Here is a 15,208-nt window from a genome sequence, read left to right on the forward strand (position 1 = left end):
ATCTTTGTGTCGCCGAGGTGTCACACAAAAAAATAAAAAAAAAAAAAAAAAACTTTACTGAAAATTCATCCTTTTGCCCACAATCTCAATATGTAAGTAGTTCATACTCAGGTTAAGCATATGGAGTATGGAATTTGCTTCACTGTAGACTCTTAATTTGCTTGTATTTTATACTGTTACTCTTGATAGGTGCTTACATGTGGATAAGTACAGGAATTGTTACTGTGCCTCACCCCATTTGTCAAATTGTACAGTACCATCTTTTCTTTGACGTTTTTTTTGTCTATGTAAAACTTCAATAAAATCTTTGTAAAAAAAACAAAAAACATCCGCTTCCTTAACGAAAAGCTGCCATGCTGTACCCAGTTTGCATATATGCTATTATTGGAGATAACAGAAAAACTGTATCTTCTCCCTGCTGCGGCCTGTTAGTTTTCTCTTTTACAGTTGGGTTAAGTACTCACATATTCCCAAATAATGATTCTGCTCCGGTTGATTGGATCATCTGCTGACCTTGTGCTCTTGAGGGGACAAAAAAGGAACATTTGATGAGTTCTACAGGGAGAACAAATATTGATTGAGTCTGTTATCAAGAATTCACCTGTTTAGTGAAACTGTAGCACTCAGTGGTACAATTGTAAAATCAATGATAATACGAACATAAATGTATTTCTCTCTGTTGGATACCTATATTGTTCCCTGTAAATTACATTGTACATGAACCAAGATGCCCCTAATAAATGAGGAAAACACATGAATGTGTGACTGCATACTCTTTCTTGGTTGTAGGTTACCTAGAATTATACGTTACAGTTCACATATATAAAAATTGCTAACATTCTTTATATGTTTTATAAAAGCAATTCCAAACCATTTCTATACAGTAGAAAGCAGCATGTATTTGTAATTAATTTGTCTCTTAAAATTGTTTAGAAAAACATGTAACTATTTAATTTACTTATATTGGACTTTAGAATCTTAATGAAACTTCCGACCTTGCGTGTATGAGCTGTCGTCTAATTCCCCCACAACATCAGGATGCCACATAGCCCTAACCTGAAAGCAATCCTAAATTAATATATAATTAAAGGCATTTCAATAATAATTGTGGAGGCAAGTATTTTGCAAAACCACTTTATCTAGAGGAAATCTGTTGGAAATATAACAGCATATAGTGATTGTATTACTGACTGAAATTTGTCTGTAGATGACATTTGAGCTGTAGATGGCATTATAGTGCAATGCTAGTCTCTATGTGCATGCTTATCTATGATACACAGGAAGTTATTTTCTCTCTCTGCTTTCTGCACAATACACACCTGCAATGTTCTTCTAAGCAAGTAAAACCTAATTCAGCACTACTCAGATCTCAGTGCTTCATCTAAACACATAACCAACAGGTTATGGGCCTAGGCACTAACCAGAACACTGCAGGTCAATAAGAGCTGCATCCAAGCTACTAAAAGATGGCAAGTAGTTCAGATATACAGTTTGCAATCACAAGGCTCAACAATACCAACTACCAGCTATGGAAGTTCAAGCTTGAAATGCTGCTAAGCAAAGATGACTTGTGGCAAATACTGAGTACAGACAGACCCACTAATGGACCCACGGAGGAATGGGATAACATGAACAGGCAAGCAAAAATAATTATAAGTCTGCAATGGAAAATGACCACCTCATCCACATAAAAAAAGAGAATACAGCTAAAAGGTATGTGGACTGCATTACAAAAACTGCATGAGCATTCAAACCTTAACTGTAAACTATATCTGCTATGCAAGCAATATAAGATAAGGCTAGAAAAAACAGCAAATGCGTGAACATGTGAATGCCATGCTGGAAATTGTAGAACAACTACGTGCAATTGGAGAGGGAATTAAAGATAACCACGTGTTGGCATTACTGCTATGCAGCCTTCCAGAGTTATACAGTGCTCTTATTAATGCTCTTGAAACCATACCTGAGCAGGAAAAAACACTAGAATAAGCCAAAGGAAAATTAATCGATGAATATGACAGAAGGAAAGAACATATGCACAATTAAGAAAATGAGAAACCCTTAAAGTGACATTAAAGTCTCTGGGTTTTTTCCCAATTCTAATTCTGCTTTAACCAGTTGACATCCGCGGTGTTAAACCCCCTTCCCATCCAGGCCATTTTTCAGTATTCAGCGCTGCGGTACTTTAACTGACATTTATTCCGTCATGCAGCGCTGTACTGAAATGAATTTTATACCCTTTTTTGGGGACAGATAGAGCTTTCTTTTGGTGGTATTTATTCACCACTGGGGGTTTTATTTTTTTACTATATTAAGGAAAAATTACCGAAATTTAAAAAAAAAAACAGTTTCCCCTATATTAAATGATAAAACATTTATTATTACCCAATTTTTTGGTAAAATATAAAAGATGGGGTCACGTCGGGTAAAAAGACACTAAACATGTCAAGCCTTAAAATTGCGTGCGCGCGCGAAACCTCAAAAAACGATAATACCCAAAATTGGCCATAGGCGACGCTTTAAAAGCTGTTACCGCTCATCAGTTTAGTGTTATCAGTGATTGATGGCCCTAAAATGATTGCTCTCACTGCGACGTTCGCGGCGATATGTAACATGTGTAGCGCAATTGTAATTTTTGCGCGCTGGGGCACCGGACGCGTATTTACGTTTATAGGCGCGTAAACGTGGGGTTGGGGGAGTTAAACATTTTGGGGGGGTTTTTTCCCCTTTTTTTATATGTGACTTTTATTTTATTTTACTTTTTTATGTGTTACTTTTATTTTTTTTTATTTATATTTATTTTTTTGCACTTATTGTTATTGCTATTATATAGGGGGATAACAACCCCCTATATAATAGCAAAGGCACACTGACAGGTCCTCTTTATGGAGATATTAGGGGTCTCTAGGACCCCTAATATCACCTGTGGACCCCAAAAGAAGCTGATGAAGCAGAGATCTGCTTTATCAGCTTCTTCTCTCTGGCAATAGCAGCCAGATGACTGACAGGTGAATGCGGAAGTGATGTAAAACCCGCAGTGACGGCAACCCGCAGATGCTGCAGTGCCGTCCGTCCGTTTTTTTACTACGGGCGGACGGCAAGAGGTTAAGGACCTACCTTATGTGATGCCTCTTGATGCGATCATCTTCTTCCTTCCACTTGTTTCTAGCAGTCCCTCCAGTGCCGGTGCCGGTCTCTGATCCAACGCAGACTGCTGTTTCTTCCTGTCCCACGGAGTCTATCCAAGATCCACGCTTACGGCTGCAAGCATTGATTTACAGTGTGTCTCTCCTCTCCCTGCGGGTGATGTCCACTGCACATGCACCCGTACACATCATCCTGCATGGCCGCTCGAGAAGCTTCAGATCTACAGCCGGGAGCGAGCGGCGGAGACAGAGGTATGTTTTTACCTATTTATTAACTTTTTCTTTTTAAAATGTTTTTGCATATATCTACTGCTTGCTAGCAGTAGATATATGTAAAAACAATTGAGACTTTAATGTCACATTAAGGTGGATGAGGGTGCAAAGCAAAACAAAGAAAGCAGAGCGTTTTACCTCTAAATAGACTGGTCACCTGAAAAAGGACTGTTCGATCTGGAAGCTGAGTAGCGAAAGAGAGAGGCACCTACAAGATAAAGAGCTAAGGCAGCTACAAAGGAAACTGTAGGCACATCATGGAGCGCTACTTTTAAAGTGACTCAGAACAGTATACACGCGGATGGTGTATTGACTCAAGCGCAACAAGCCACATGACTAGTGATGAGACCTTTTTCAGAAAAAATTATTTCAGTGCAAAGGACAAAGTCTACCTGGCAAACGGAAAAAAGTATTACTGTATGTCCCAGACCTTACAAGAGGAAAATTGGATGAACACCTGTACAGACTCATCACCACAGATGAACAAGTCAAGACAGCCACTTAAATTCCACACAACAAAAGTATCCATCTTTGACACAGATGACTATGGCACAGAAACCCAGAAGTCATTAATGATATCATAAAGAGAGGCTTATCAGAAGATATAACTGTACTGCCCTGCAGAATGCTCATGACATGCAAACGCTGTATAGCAGCAAAGGCCACACTTACCCCACTTTCCACAAGCCATCCAAAGAAAGACCACCCACCCCATGGAGCTCATTCACAGCTACATGTGCAAACCAATGAAAACTCCCACATCAGGCATAGCTATCTACTATCTTCCATTGATGATTATTCCAGGTACACCACAACATATCTGGTGAAGCACATGAATTAAACATCAGAAAAACTTCAAATGTTTGTAGCAATGTCCAGCAACAAATTCCAACGGAAACTAGGAATTATATACACTGACACACACTGGGAATACATCAGTAAGGAAGTGGAATCATATCTGAAGAAACAGGATATAGTACACTGGACAACCACATCACACTCTTATAGAAATGACCAGATGCATGCTGTCAGACGCCAAGCTACCTAAGAAGTACTGATGAGAAACAGTCATGACTGCAACATACATACAGAACAGGCTACAATCAAAAGTCGTTGAAAGGACCCCATTTGAAATGTGGCATAAATTAAAGCCTAGTCTATGACACATTAGAGTGGAAGTAAAGCTCACAAATATATTCCCAACGAGAAGCAAATAGAACCGAAGTTGGAGAACACAGCCTTAGAAGGTATTCTGGTGGAATATACTGAACAAAGTAAAGGATATGGAATCCTAAACCCAAAGACTCCCAAAGTGACAATAAGTGTTTATTTAGATGAGAACCCATCACCAAAAAAAGGGATCAAAGGAAGTTGGTTGTATGTTTAGATGAAGCACTGAGATCTTGAGGAATGCTGAACTGAGGACATTATATAGAGAATAGTATACATAGTATACATTTTACATAGTATAGAGAAATGCAGCAATATGCAGGAAACATGTATACAGATAGAACTTCCTGTGAAATCATAGATAAGTAAGCACACAAATGTCAGTAATACAAATCGTATACTGTTGCATTTCCAACAGAAACAATGATCTCAGGAAGTTGTGAAGGGAATTCGCCCAGTTAACCAGCAAAGGAAGCTGAGCAAAGCGAAGCCACACAGGAGTCAGAACAAGAGGTGGAACTCACAATGGATAAGTCAAGTTCCATGTTAAATTCTTCTGAACAATCTGAAATTAGAAGATCCACTCAGGCAACAAAGGGAATATCACCCTGTAAGCTGTCATATACCACTAAGACAAATACTGGAACCAACACCTCAGGAAGACATAGAAAAATTACTAAAACACAAAGCCAATCAATGGAGAGAGGCAGCAGAAGAAGAAATGACTGAGGATGCACTCACCAAGCCGGTGATATGGTGTTGAGAAGGGGTATTGGAAATACAACAGTATTTACCGATTATATTACTGACTGTAATTTGTCTTTTGAGCTGTAGATGGCACTGTAGTGCAATGTTAGTCTCTATGTGCATTAGAGGTGCACCGAAATGGAAATTTCAAAACCAAAACAAAACCGAAATAAAAAAATTGTCAGGCCAAAACCGAAAATGTTTTTTTATTTTTATTTTTTCACATTTTCCAAATATTGTATTTTTATTTATTTTTTATAAACTTTTAAATTTTGTTATATTTATTAATTCATTTTTTATTAAAAACCTAAACTAAATGCTAACCTGTTCGTCAATCACTAATCAAAACGCAAAATAGTCGTTTCTTTCTCCATACAAAATATCTCACTGCAGAGCAATGTGGTTTGGCTCTCCCTGAAATACTTGAGGGAGAAAAAAAATTCTGAAATATACTCACTTTACCCTTTGCTTCTACTTGCTGCACCTAGGCAAGGGTGATGTTGTCCTTCTTCTTCTGGCAAGATCTCTGGGAATGCTAAGTATCTAGTCTCGCTAGAATGTGCTGTTTTTGTGTTGTTGATTTTTTTTTACTTTAATGCTGCCATTTAGTATGGCGGAAAGGTCCTTGATCCATTAAGTGGGTGTTGCTTTTTACCGCAAGGTCAACTTTAAAAATCCATTGATCAGATTGTTTACATCAGACTGATCTTCACTAGACAGTGGTCAGCAGGACAAAAAGCTGGGGGGAATTTACCCAGCGGGGCACAGACAGCAGTTTTGGCTAATTAACTATTCTTATGTGCATGCACTTAATTGTTATTACCATTAGATGGAGCCAGAATTCTACTTTCACAAAGAATATTTAGCATTTGAACAAACTTAAGTGAAACATTGGTAGAACAAAGTTATAGGTATAGTTTTATACACAAAGTGGGATTTATTTCAGTGATAAAGAGAGATGCTGCATATTTTTCACTAATCATATTTAAAGTTACAGTTATGATACCACAGACTTATTTATTAGCATTGGACATGATTTATCAAACTATACTTTTTCTCACCACAGTAACCCAAATCTTCCATTCATTCCCAAGATTTATAGAGGGGTTAACACATAAAACTGGTCTCTAGTGTTAGTCTTCCTGTTTTAACATAAGGAAAATGTTCCAAGATGTTTCTTTCTAAATCAGAACTATTTATTCAAATCATGGCAAAGACATTGAATTACGAATGAATAAGCACCTCTTGGTTCAATATGCGTCAGTAGTAGCTGTGATTCTGCTGTTGCATTGGAGAAGATTTGAATAAATACTTCCGATTCAGCAAGAAAGTTGTTGGAATTGTCTTCTTTTTCATATTTGCATTACGACCCTGGCAAGGCTTAGGAATCCTGAGGAGTGGTGCTTTGTGAATGGTACATGGTTTCACTGGTGGCAGCAGAGTTTTCATTTCTTTTTTTAACTTTCAGAGTATTTTAGAAAATTTTTCAAAATACAATAAAGCAATAGAATAGCCCATGATGCAGAAACAATATAGCATACAAATGTGTCTCAGAGTCTCCCACATTACCGTGGTCGGGTAGTAAGAGGGGGTCACTAGAAACCATACAAACAATGCATAGTAATGCTGTGATACCAAACATATCTATCCGCCTACCTATACCAAATTATCCACCATTAACAAGAACAAAACCAGAACAGTCTGAGAGAAATAGCAGGCATAGGGATCCATATGTGTCTGAAAAAAAACATTTGGTATGTCCTCCTCCATATCTAGATACGTAGAAGACTTTCCGTTCCACATCAATGTGCTTGGCAATCACTGCAAATAAGCCATTTCTGTGGCTCTCAGTGAGACTTCTGCACCTGTCAACAGATATTTTGTCCCACTTTTCATAAGCAAACTGCTCCAGCTTTCTCAGGTTTGAAGGGTGCATGTTTCAACTCTTTCCATAGATGTTTTTGTTTTTGTTTTTTTTTAATATTCAAGTTTTATTAATGATTTTAAATGAAAGTCAGAACAAAAACAGTGAAGAAGGTACTGATACAGCCATTTACATATGGTACAGTGTGATAGATAAATCTCAAAATTGTGATTTAAAACTTTTAAATGAGTAAAGTTCTAGTACCATAGAAAAACAAGGAGACACAGAAAAAGGGTAAACAAAGGAAGAGAAAAGCAAGACATGTGATTTACAGGTCGTTGAAAGAATAAGGACCGGAGATAGACCGGCTCAGAAACAGAGAAGAACATAGTCAGAGAAAGAGAACAGACCGAAGAAGGAGAGGAGGGGATAAAGAAAACATATTGAGAGAAAAAGGGGGGGGGACACAGGGGACAGAGGCATGGACACCAGTAAAGTACAAGAGGGCTTTCTTATTAAGTAATATTGTAAGCAAGTATAGAACACCAATAGTAATATTGGCTACTAATAAAGTGATATGCATCTTGATTAGATAGCATCTCCAAGATAATGACATGTGTGCTTGAGTACTGTCCAGCGGCGCCATGCAGATTTGTATTTCTTGTGTTTTTCCGTGCTTAATAAACGTGTGTTGTAAGAAGTGTAGTAATACAACAAAGGGTATGTCGGAACTGTTTGGTGCTAAAAGGAATTAAACTATAAAGCCTATAGTTATTATTCTACATAATGTAATATGGACATCCTGGAAGCTATCTTTGTTCTTTATATTATAACAGTATATAAGGTGAATTTGAGTTCACGGTTTCTGGACAAAGACTCTAACATCAGCAATTCTCAGAGCTTTACCCCATACATTCCCAGGTTTTAAATTATGGGGCTACTAGACAACAATGACAAGATGAGGACTGACCATGGTACCAGACTGTGTTAGACTGAAATTGATGGAGTTGCCATGTCTTAACAAGAAACATTCTCCATGATATATATATTTTTTTATCATAGGAAAATAAGTTCACAATAGACGTTACCTTGTATACAGTATTTTTGCCTGGAAGCTAAGTGGCGTAAAAAATTGGCGTTTAAACAATTGAAGTTTAACCAGGGCGGTTGTAACTTCTTCCAGGGCGGTGGTATAAATTAAATTTAGTTTAACAAACAAGTTATTGACCGTACCACTTGTGAACCATAATTTAACCCAGGTTGGTAGTATAATTCAGTATAATTTATTTATCTTAATCTAAGTTAGTCTTTATTCAACCTCAAATACTATGTAACTATGTAACTATGTATTATTATTTGATAGGAATGGTATCACCAATAATTTCAATTGTATTATTATTATTATTATTATTGCATAAAGCATCTAAATATTTGCGTAACTGAGTAATTTTATATATTTATTTTCTACAATAATTAAGCTATATATCTTATATATATTATTGGTTGTACACTCAACAATTTGTCACCAGCTATACAGTAAGGTTTCTACTGTTTTACTGTTCAAAGCCCATTTCGTGTGCACCTTACTGTATAGCTGGTGACAAATTGTTGAGTGCGTTTGTCATTTGTTTTGCATGACCGATTTGGTGCAGTGACGCATGGGGGTTCTCAGCTGCCATTGGGATGTGCGGGATCCCTTGTTTGTTCCTGTGCCATTAAGGAGGTTGGGCTTCCTCCTGACAAACCTGCACCCAATTTGAAATCTTCTGCCCCCATGTGCTCCAAGATGGAGACTCTCATAGTTTAGAGTTAGGACCGCACTATAAGAGGTGCCTTGGCGCGGCTGTGCGGCTTTCACATTTTCTGCAGAAGACGTGTATCCAAACCTCTGTTATTAACCTTAGTGGTGAGACAAGTTGTTTTACATGCTGGTTTGTGAGTGTGCCATGATACCTTTCTACTGTTTTACTGTTCAAAGCCCATTTCGTGTGCACCTTACTGTATAGCTGGTGACAAATTGTTGAGTGCGTTTGTCATTTGTTTTGCAGGAAAGAGAGTGAAGACACCCAATCATATGCTGCCATGAAGTTAATCAGGAGACGAAGATTACAGTAAGTATTTGACAGGAAAGTTTCTGTTTTATGTGTAAATGAAAAATTAATCATATGGAACGGCTCTAGGAATATTTATTCTTTTATAAAACTAAAGCTTTGATATTAAAATGTGCATATTCAAAACTATCTTAATACATGTATTGAATATCTATGCCAATAAATGTATAACAAACACATGATCTGCATGAGGCACATTGCCTTCAGGTGCAAGAATGAAAAAAATAAATAAAAATAACACTGGTAGCTTCAATCTAAACTGTCCACACATGAATGCCTGTGTAGAATTTGGAAGAAACAGTGAAGTGTAATTTTCTTGGGGAAAGGACATCTAGAAATGTTCCTGTGCATCCTCAAAAGCACTTAGTAGAGATTCTATATTCAATAAAAACCACTGGATATTAATTGTACGTTATTGTTGTTTGAAAACAAGCATTTATTTAGCAATATCTACTGCCCCCCCGCCCAGTCCGCCCCTGTGTCAAACTAATCCAGCACGTTATTAATCTGAGTACCCCACTCAATATGGCCGCAAGTGACGGGCATACTGAGTGGGGCAGCTCAGATTAATAACGTCCGAAAGATGTTGACTGGGAGTGGGGCCTCTTTAAGACTGCTCTGACTTTAAGATTTTGGCGGCGGCGGGCATAAGAGAACAAGAAGCTCTACTGCCATCGTCTGTGCTGCTTCGATCGGGCTCCTTGGTGGCCACGGCAGTTTCCTCTGCCCACCTCAGCTGCCATTGGTGGGAGAGGAAGACTGCCGAACTGCAGTTGGCTGGCTTCTGCTGCGCGGGAGAGAGGGCACCTGGAACCGGCTGGACGTGTAGAAAACCTCGCTGCTCCCCCCACCATCACCAGGAGAAGAAGAGGTGAAAGCAACTGTAAGTCCCTTTACTTTCTTTGTTACCTCTGCACTGCGTTACATACTGACCACTGACCTCTGCACTGTGTACTGACCTCTGTACTGTGCGTCACACCCTGACCTCTGTACTGTGCGTCACACCCTGACCTCTGTACTGTGCATCACACCCTGACCTCTGTACTGTGCGTCAAACCCTTGACTACAAGTGCGGTGCATAGACAGCTGTCTGAGGGCAGGCGGATGATGCGCGCACGGGAGGGGGGTGGGTGTTTAGTCGGAGGAATCACAAAAATGCACCTTCGCCTGTGTGGGCAAAAATCCTTGCACCGGCCCTGACTGTATAGGAACCTGTGTCGACAAGGTTTAGGCTTTTGTTGAGTTTGTTAATGGCATCGGTTTGCTTTAAGATCATTCTGCCCTGCATTTGACTTACTTAAAATGGGGTTTTGCATTTCCATAGACCTGTATAGGAATGCAAAACTCACTTGGCTCACACATTAGCCAGTCAACACAGTAAGCCATTATAGAGAGTAAATTAAAGAAAATTGAGAGTTTTTTTCCATTTATTATGTTTAGTAATAAAATTGACAAGCATTTCATATTTACCACTTGCAGCCAGCAAGTGGGGCATAAATCGAGTCCCAGCTGTAAAATGTTTCAGAGGGCAAAAAAACCCACAAATGGCTGACACAGCTCCCTTATCCTCTATCACTTTGCCCATTTAGTCACTTTAAACCCTCTGGCTGACCCACTTTTATACACCTTTCACACACTCCCCCACTGCTCTGTTGTTGTACCTGAGCTGCCATGAAGTACCTGATGCTTCCGGGAATGCATGTGAACTTCCATTATTCAGTGCTTCGGCCTAATGGTCAATCTCAAGGCCCAACACTGTCATGTGAGGGTGATATAATCAGCCCTGGGTAAGCTTAGACACAGAACTTGTCCCGCAGAGCAAAAGAGTGACAGTAGAATGTGAGAGGTGGCCGAAAGAACTTACAGGGATGTAATTGGACTGAACTGCAAATAACTGTCACTTTTGTGAAAATAAGAATCCTTATCCTGGTGTATTAGCTTCGTGAATTAAGTTTATAGTCTTTTTAACCAACACAGTCTACCAGAAAGCACACAGGGGTTGTTGAACTTTCATAAAGCCCACACTGCTTTACAAATTTACACAAAAAAATGAACATAAATATAAAACCTCAGTTACATTTGTAAAGTAAAAAAATAAAACTGGTCAAAAAACAACCTGGATTTACCTTAAAAGAACAAAGCCCCTAACACCCCTGAAGGTCACATTTTCCTTGCCTTGGTTGTGTTTATATACGCATTTTTAGCAACAGGCTTTAGAACGCTGACACCTTTGGCTTGTCTCTTAACTGCTCCCGTTGCTTCTCCTTTGATCATACAGTCAAGGGTTATGTTTGTCCATTCAATTACATGGAAATAAATGTCAGCAAACAGGTTGTGAGGGAAACGTCTGCAGCAAGATCTTTTCTGTCTTCTTTTTTCACTCTCTTACCCATGGGTCTTGCGGTTTTGATCAGCAGTTTCACACTCAGCTGTAACCATGGTGATTTCTGATTTCTCTGCAACTGGAACACGGTGAAAAAAACGAAACTGTCTAATGCCTTATCTAATACAGTCTTGATACTCATGACTGTTCAGTTATGCAGTAAGATTGCTTAAATTGAACAGATCTTCTAAACAAACGTTAAAGCAATCCATAAGCCTGTTTGTTTGTTTAGGTAAAGATAATATAGTACAACACATTACCTATGGTATGATAAAACAAGGACATCTACCCTGCCCCTGGGATTTATTTCTGCTGTCCACCGAATGCACATGGATTCTGCACTTCCTACCCAATATGACAGTCTTGCCTTGCCTGATCACTCTTTGTCTCATTTTGTAGAATACAGGGAGCTGTACAGAGACACAGGGATACATTTAAAGGACAACTTCGCTTTAAGGCTTCCTCCCTACCCCCTCATTGTAACCTATGTATAAAAATACTAACCTTCAGCCCAGCTTCAAAGATGCTCACTATGCGGCCCTGCCCGATGCAGCACATCCCTGTGCCTCATGTACATGCTCTCCATGGCCTCATTTATACCTGTGGTTGGGTCCATACTTCTTTGGCCAGTTGGAGCTTTCACAAGTGCAGACCAGCATTGGAATGGATGAGGCACCTGTGCAGTAGGCTTAGAACCTGGCCGGAATATTCTCTGCAAAAGACTATCACAAGTACTTGCAGGCACCATAAGCTTCTTAGACATTGTCACTGGTGTTACCCTAGGCACTTTACAGGCCAAGGTCAGGTTCACTTTAAAGAGCTTTTATACAAGGGTGGTCATTTTTTGCACTTACATGCAAAAAGTAGCTGCGTAATTTGGAATCCGATGTTTGGATTTTTATTTTAGCTTTGTGTTTTAGTAGCAGTATAGCCTATTCTGCTACATCAGAATGCCCTTTCTTCTCTGTACAAGTCAATGTGACTGCAAACCAAGTCAAAAGAAAGCAATTTTTCTTGAATGCATGCTGCATTTATCTTGGTTTTAAGGCCTATGCACACAAATGCTAATTGACTTAGTGGACTGAAACTACCTACCGAATGGCTTTAAAATTCATCCTGGCATTCATCTGCTCCACACAGCAATATCACTAGCTAAATACTTATAGTTGCCATTATGTTTTGATTAACCCTAAATCTGAATAATGGTTCATGCATTGCCTTCTTTCAGGCTCTCTGCAGCCTTGGCTATACACATTGTAGCATGTGACACGTTTGCACAGCATGAACTTATGTGACTTGGGTCTCAACAAGACATATGCGTAGATTGTGAAATCTGGCTGCGATTAAATAAAACTCAATGTTAAACTGGACCTTGAACAAAAGGTCAAGGTCTGCTTATGTCTTATTTCGCCCTCTCCCAAAGGGACTGCATTAATGCTGTATAAACCATTTGTAGAAAAAAGATAATTTTCTTACCTTACCCCCAGCTTCTGCACTGGAGAGGGTGATGTCACAACCCTTCCAGGAAGCTCCTGGAAATGCTAAGTATCCAATATCCCACAAGAAGATTTTCCAGTGTCATGCAGAAGCATTTTCTCATGAGATTTGAGATCGTCAGCATTCCCAGAATGTAACCAAATGGATCGTCATGAACCCTTGTCTAGGTGCTGCAGGCAGAAGCCAGCATTATGGAAGTATAGTTTTGATTTTTTTTTTCTGCAGATGTTATGTTTTTACAGCAGTAATGCAGTGATTATAGTGGGGGGAAATGGACACTCAGGGACTCATTTTTACACAATTCGCACAACACTTTGCTGTGCGAACAAGATTCACTGTACTGTATGGCCACCAGATAGAGCTGGGGAGAATATGAAATTACTATGACCTTTGCTGTGCGAACAGTTTGTAAATCAGCTCTGAAGTAATAGGCTGACATTGACACTTAATGCATGATGCAATTTAACTTCTCTTTCTGAAAATGCTATTTCCCTGTCTGTGAAGCTGGCCTTCTGGCTTCAATACTTGAAATAAGCACACAGATCGGAAGAGTAAAAAGCTCTGAACAGCATACTTTGATTCAAAGTCACTAACACATAACATCTAGTTGTCTGATATTTTAGGTAGGAGATCAGCCATGGCTCCACTATTTCTCTCATGACATTCCTACCTTTTAGGATTTCGGTAAATAGGGTGCCTTTATTTGGCAGAGCTTTAATGTCTTTCTGGTTAGCACTAGCTGCTGAGCTGATTTTTTTTTTCCCCAATAAAGTTTTATTCAAAAATGTTTCTCAATAGACATTCAAAGTTCTGATCAACAGGGTTACAAAGGTTAATCAAGAGCATGGGTAAAAGACAAACAGAAAAAACAGATCATGGACATATGTAGGATAAATTTCAAAAGTTTGTCTCATAGTGCCGATATGACAGAACATTACAGGCATCAAACATATACTCAAGACAAAAAACATATTTTTTTACCTCGTAGCCATACTCTTAAGATAACACTATGAACATCACATTGACAAAAAGATATCAGCCCAAGTATTCTGGACAGGGGTATTTTCAATCTGATGTCACTAAAAACAATCTCTGCTACTCCGGCAGAAACATGTGTAACTACCTCATTTATAGATAGAATATGGGACAATGTCACATTCTACACATTTCCCTGAGCCCAGGGAGGGTACTTTCGTCCCAACATGCGTCACTGATACATTAGGTGATAGAATGATTAGGGGGCCAAAACTCTCCCACCTTGATCATTAAAGAGATAAATGAGGTATGTATAAGAGCAGCCCCCCTTTGGTGGGGAAGAGAAGCGAAGAAAACAAAGGGGAAAGGGAGGGGGGAGGAAAAAGAGCCATAAAGAGTCAGAAGGTCCCTCTGGGGGTTCTATGTCAATCCTATCGTATCGGTTCTCGGTCGTCTCTATTTCTCCAGTCTAGGACCGATGGAGAGTCTAGAGCGGCCTATGTGGGGATCTTCCGTGGAGCCTTGTAGTCATCCCCTACTGTGGAAGCATGCCAGGGTGCCCAAAGTCGTGCAAACCGATCTGCACGATCTTGTTTGGTAGATAAGAGCTCCTCCATCTCGCAGATGTGCCCCACCTGATTCAGCCATTCCCCAATAGTTGGAGATCGAGTGCTTCTCCACAGCCGTGGGATAAGCGTTCTCGCCGCGTTAATCATGTGTTTGCTCAATGATTTTGCGGGTCTCTCTGGTAGATCGGAGAGGTGTAGCAGGAACATACCTGGTGTGTAGTCCATGGTCATCCCAGTTATACGATCTATCAGGTTACGAATCTCTTGGCAGAATGGCTGAAGCAGGGAGCAACTCGAAAAGATGTGTAACAAGGATCCCTTCTCAGACCCACATCTCCAGCAACCTTCAGGAAGGGCTGGGTTAATTTTATGTAGCTTTTCTGGCATCCTATAACACCGGGTTAGGATTTTAAAGTTGGTTTCCTGGGTCTTACTACTGATTAAGCAGCTATGGGTCCCTTGACACACCTCCT

Source organism: Nanorana parkeri, unplaced genomic scaffold (assembly GCF_000935625.1).
Source record: "Nanorana parkeri isolate BGI_ZX_2015 unplaced genomic scaffold, ASM93562v1 scaffold1788, whole genome shotgun sequence".
In the NCBI taxonomy this organism is placed as follows: domain Eukaryota; kingdom Metazoa; phylum Chordata; class Amphibia; order Anura; family Dicroglossidae; genus Nanorana; species Nanorana parkeri.